We start from the raw sequence: 6226 nt of genomic DNA, 5'->3' as shown, positions 1-6226 counted from the left end.
ACACCTTCCTTGCGTTAATGATATGCAAGGTAGGCGTTCCCGTCTTAAAAAATGACTCCGATGCATATGCGTCGTATTTATACTCCCGGGCAAAAATGACGCCCGGGAGTGGGCGGGTCTAAAAAACCCGCATTAGCGCCGGATTTTAGCGCCTGGGTCAGGGCAGGCGTTAAGGGACCTGTGGGCTCAGAATGAGCCCAGAGGTGCCCTCCCCTGCCCCCAGGGATACCCCCTGCCACCCTTGCCCACCCCAGGAGGACACCCAAGGATGGAGGGACCCACCCCAGGGACATTAAGGTAAGTTCAGGTAAGTATTTTTTTTTTTAAAAAATTGTGGCATAGGGGGGCCTGATTTGTGCCCCCCTACATGCCACTATGCCCAATGACCATGCCCAGGGGACAGAAGTCCCCTGGCCATGGCCATTGGGCAAGGGGGCATGACTCCTGTCTTTGCTAAGACAGGAGTCATTTCAATGGGGGTTGTGGGTCGTAAAAAAATGGCGCAAATCGGGTTGAGGCGATTTTTTTGCCTCAGCCTGACTTGCACCATTTTTGGACGCCCATACGCCATTTTCCCCCTACGCCGGCGCTGCCTGGTGTACGTCGTTTTTTTTAACGCACACCAGACAGCGCCGGCGGCTAACGCCGGCTAACGTCATTCAATAAATACGGCGCCCGCATGGTGCTTCAGAATGGCGTTAACCGGCGCTAATTTTTTTGGCGCAAAACTGCGTTGGCGCAGTTTTGCGTCAAAAAGTATAAATATGGCCCTAAATGCTACTAGTGGGCCTGCAGCACTGATTGTGCCACCCACTTAAGTAGCGCCTTAACCTTGTCTCAGGCCTGCCATTGCAAGGCCTGTGTGTGCAGGTTCACTGTCAATTCGACTTGGCATTTAAAAGTACTTGCCAAGGCTAAAACTCCCCTTTTGCTACCTATAAGTCACCCCTAATGTGTGCCCTAGGTAACCCTTAGGGCAGGGTGCTGTGTGGGTAAAAGGCAGGACATGTACCTGTGTAGTTTACATGTCCTGGTAGTGTAAAACTCCTAAATTTGTTTTTACACTACTGTGAGGCCTGCTCCCTTCATAGGCTAACATTGGGGCTGCCCTCATACATTGTTGGAGTGGTAGCTGCTGATCTGAAAGGAGATGGAAGGTCATATTTAGTATGGCCAGAATGGTAATACAAAATCCTGCTGATTGGTGAAGTTGGATTTAATATTGCTATTTTAGAAATCCCACTTTTAGAAAGTGAGCATTTCTCTGCACTTAAATCTTTCTGTGCCTTACAACCCACGTCTGGCTGGGTTTAGTTGACAGCTCCTTGTGCATTCACTCAGACACACCCCAAACACAGGATACTCAGCCTCACTTGCATACATCTGCATTTTGAATGGGTCTTCCTGGGCTGGGAGGGTGGAGGGCCTGCTCTCACACAAAGGACTGCCACACCCCCTACTGGGACCCTGGCAGACAGGATTGAACTGAAAGGGGACCTAGTACACTTCTAAGCCACTCTTTGAAGTCCCCCCTCTTCAAAGGCACATTTGGGTATAAAAACAGGGCCTCTGCCCTACCACCTCAGACACTTCCTGGAGAAGAAACTTGTAATCAGAACCTGCATTCTGCCAAGAAGAACTGCCTGGCTGCCCAAAGGACTCACCTGACTGCTTTCTGTGAAGGACTGCTGCCTTGCTGTTGCCCTGATGCCTTGATGCTCCCTAGCTGTGGTGAATAAGTGCTCTCCAAGGGCTTGGATAGAGCTTGCCTCCTGTTCCCTGAAGTCTGAGGACCAAAAAGACTTCTCTCTTGCAACTGGACCCCTTGTGCAGCGAAAATTCAACTCACAGCTTGCCAAAAACGACGCACAGCCTGTCCCGTGGTGAAAAATTGACTGCACGCCGAACCGGGACGATGCTCGACTTCGCAAGGAAAAGATCGATGCAGCGCCTGCGGTGCGACTGGAACTTCGATGCATGGCCCACCAGATGGACGCACAGCCGACCTGGGACGATGACGCCCGACTTCCAGAGGGAAAATCGACTCAGCACCTGCCGTGAGGGAGAAATTTCCCCGTACTGCCCACCGGAACAACGCAGAGCTTGTCACAAGCCCAGGATTCCACAGACAGACCCCAGGGCGTCTGAAAACCCCGCAACCCGAAGAGGATCCACGATCGAGCGCTGGAAATCGACGCACAGCCGTCCCTGCATGGAAACTAAACAACGCATCAACCGTGTGCGGCCCGAGAAATCGACGCACACCCCTTTGTTTCCCTGCTTCTCCTCCTCTGCGGCCCTTTGCGGAGATTTTTCACGCGAACCAGGTACTTTGTGCTTGAAAGAGACTTTGTTTGCTTTTAAAAGACTTAAGACACTTTGGGGGTGATTCTAACCCTGGCGGTCGGTGATAAAGCGGCGGCCAACCCGCCAACAGGCTGGCGGTCCGAAAAATGGAATTCTGACCCTGGCGGGAACCGCCAAAGCAGACCGCCACATTAACACTCCGCCCGCCACGGCGGTACAGACAAACAGCGCGGCGCTCGCCACCAACAGGCAGGCGGCAGACAATGTACCGCCCACAGTATCATAACTCACCAATCCGCCACCTTTTCCGGGGCGGGAGCACCGCCGATAAAAACACGGCAGAAACAGACTACGAACGGGAAAACGCGCACCTTTACGAACTCCACGAGGAAGGAGGACAGCATGGAACCCGAATTAAACATCCTACCTGCTCTCGTCTACCTGCTCATCTACCACGAGTACGAACTCCGGCGCAGACGACAACGGTGAGTACTGCACCTACGACACACGGGAGGGGGGAGGAGGAAAGCTTACGGGCACACACATACGCGATACACTCCCACCCCCCCAATATGTACGCACCAATGCAGAGCAACAAGTCACAGTGACACCACCCAAACCCCCCTGAAAAATGCAAAGACATAATTAAATTGTGAATAAAAATTTATGTACAAAATAGGCTCTGAAAAGTATTGGTCAACTTGCCAAAAAATCAATATAAAAATAATTCTATATACAGTGCAATGGATAACCGAGGCAATTAGTCCTGCACACCAAAAGAAAATCGAAGTGTCCGTGGGCCAAAGTGTAACAACACAAGGGCAAAGCCCACACAGGAGACCTGAGTCCTTTGGAGAGAACACTGCAGGGGCATCTGATGAAAAAACTACAGGCACCTCAGGGGGAAGGGAAGGGGGGGCACCTCAGCCAGATGAGTCCACGACGCCATATCCACGAGAGGCCTCCATGGCCACTGTTCAATCCTGGGCAGTGCAAAGCCACAGTCTCTCAAGTCTCTACAGTGGGTGGCTTGCCCACTGTACCATCCTGGGGAGTGCAAAGCCACAGTCTCTCATGTCTCTACAGTGGGTGGTTTGCCCACTGTACCATCATGGGGCGTGCAAAGCCACAGTCTCACAAGTCTCTACAGTGGGTGGTTTGCCCACTGTACCATCCTGGGGAGTGCAAAGCCACAGTCTCTCAAATCTATACAGTGGGTGGGTTGCCCACTGTACCATCCTGGGGAGTGCAAAGCCACAGTCTCTCAAGTCTATACAGTGGGTGGGTTGCCCACTGTACCATCATGGGGCGTGCAAAGCCACAGTCTCACAAGTCTCTACAGTGGGTGGGTTGCCCACTGTACCATCCTAGGGAGTGCAAAGCCACAGTCTCCCTGTTCAGCAGTGCCTATCTTCACGGCGGGGCCCTGTTCAGCGGTGCCTATCTACACGGCGGGGCCCTGTTCAGCGGTGCTCTTCTGCACGGCGGGGCCCTCTTCAGCGGTGCTCTTCTGCACGGCAGGGACCTCTTCAGCAGTGCTCTTCTGCACGGCGGGCCCTGTTCAGCGGTGCTCTTCTGCACGGCGGGGCCTGTTCAGCGGTGCCTATCTTCACGGCGGGGCCCTGTTCAGCGGTGCCTATCTTCACGGCGGAGCCCTCTTCAGCGGTGCTCGTCCAGTAAGTCAAGGGAGCCAGACCTGGCCTGGACTCCCTGCTCAGTCGCCCTCCGACCGTGCTGTTGCTGGACCCTTCGGTGACGGAGTCCTGGGCCCTTTGGTGTCCTCCCTAACACCCGGGATGGGGCTTGTGGGGCCCTCCTGCTCCGCGCTCCTGCTGGCTGACTTCTCCGCCCTGCTGCCCTTTCGCTCCTTAGATGGGGCTCTCGGGCCCTTGCCTCCCCTAGATGTTGTGGCTGGTGAAGTGGGCGAACTTTGCTCCTTGGGGGCAGCCGTGTCAGTCCTCTCACGGCGGCCCTTTAGTTTCCTGGTCCTCTTGCCTGGGGGGGGGCTGGCTGTCCCCTGACTGCTGATTGAAGTGTCACTGCTGGCAAAGGGTGGACTCCAGAACCCATGCACCACAGTGACACTCGAAGCTGGGCTGGTGGTGGCTGAGGTGCTCTTGGGACTCTTTGCAGATGGAGGGGGTGGGTCATGGGAGGGAAAGAGGTTAAGATTAGCGAGGAAACGTTTTTTAGGACCAAGGTAAAGGGTAGGAGAAGTGGTGATGGGAGTGGAGGAAGAGGATGTGGTTGTCGGAGAGTCAGGTGTGCTGTCTTTGGGTGGAGGTGATTGTGCTGGAGGCTGTCGTGAGGTGGATGGCTGTTGGGTGGGTGTCTGCCTGCGATTGTGTGTCTTGGATGAGGGGGTGACAGACACAGTGGGAGAGGACACAGGGGACGTGTAAATGGTAGTGGGGGTGGTGACTGCACGTGTGCGGACTGTACTGGAGGGTGTGGTGGTGATGGAAGCACTGGCTGATGGTGGTGTGCATGCAGGTGGGAGTGTAGACATCACAGGGAGGGAGGAGGGAGACAAGGAGGAGGCGGACACAGAGGTGGTAGTGACTGTTGGAATGTCTGCATCTGGGTGTTGCTTGGGTGAATGCTTGTGGGTTCTGTGGTGCTTGTGTCTGGATGAGCTGCCCTTGGGTGTTGAGGTGTGTGCAGGCTGGTCTGATGGTGTGGATGGGATAGGCTGAGGAACAGGAGACAGAGACAGGGTGGAGGCAGTCAGAAGAGGGAGGCTGGAAACAGGGACAATGGCTGCCGTCAGTGCTGAGGCCAGAGCATTGAACGATCGTTGATGGGCAGCCTGACCCGAATGAATGCCCTCCAGGTAGGCATTGCTCCGATGCACCTCCCTTTCTACCCCCTGCATGGCATTCAAAAGGGTAGTCTGCCCAACAATGATGGTCTGAAGGAGGTCAATGACCTCCTCACTGAGGGCAGCAGAGGTGACAGGGGCAGAGGCTGAGGTGCCTGGGGCGAAGGAGACGCCCGCCTTCCTGGGCGAGCGGGCACGGAGCGTAGGCTGAGGGGCTGCTGGGAGGGCGGGGCTAGTGCGCTGGGTGGCGGCTGTACCTGTAGAGGCGGGGGGCCCGGATGTTGCCGCCACCGCTAGGGAGCTCCCATCCGAGGAGGTGTCGGTATCGCTGATGTCACCACCGGTCCCCGTTGTGGTGCTCCCCTCGCCCTCCGGATCACTGGTGCCCTCGGTGTCTGTTCCTGTTCGTGCTCCGATGCCAATTCTCCTCCGCCTGATGATGCTAATGCACACATGCACAAGAAGATGAAGAAGAAGGGTGGGGGGAGAAAAACGAAGACCAGATTGAGTGCATGCAATGTCAACACCGTTGGCGGAGAGGAGAGACACAGGAGCCTCATGCACTAAGCCGCGCATTCGGGGTACACTACTCAGTACTTCTGACTAGGACAACAGGTCTAGAGACGACAAACGCGCACATGTGTGATGCTGGACCATCGATAGCTGTACATGTCACCCTACAGAGGTGGGGGCCGGGAGCACAGGGCCATGCCTAAAGGAGAGGACTACACTACAGAAAGCGCCCTGGCCTAATGTCACCCACAACCCTCCTCCCCCACCCAGACGCCTCCACTGCGCATAAAGATAGCAGAATGTGCTGATACTCACCCCCTTGTGTCTGCTGTGATGTCCTCAAGCGCCCATCCAAATCAGGGTAGGCCACCGCCAGGATCCGGGACATCAGGGGGGTAAGGGTACGACTGGCACCCCTCCTAGGTTGGGAGGCCATCCCCAGCAGTGACTCTGCGGTCTTCCTGGTTCCGCGGCAGATGTCCTCCCACCTCTTGCGGCAGTGGGTGCCCCGTCTGACGTGGACCCCCATGGCCCAGACTTCCTTGGCGATGGCACGCCAAATGTCCACTTTCTGATGGGCGCTGA

This window comes from Pleurodeles waltl, chromosome 4_2 (assembly GCF_031143425.1).
Source record: "Pleurodeles waltl isolate 20211129_DDA chromosome 4_2, aPleWal1.hap1.20221129, whole genome shotgun sequence".
NCBI classification, from domain to species: Eukaryota; Metazoa; Chordata; class Amphibia; order Caudata; family Salamandridae; genus Pleurodeles; species Pleurodeles waltl.
This window is presented reverse-complemented; position numbering follows the sequence as displayed.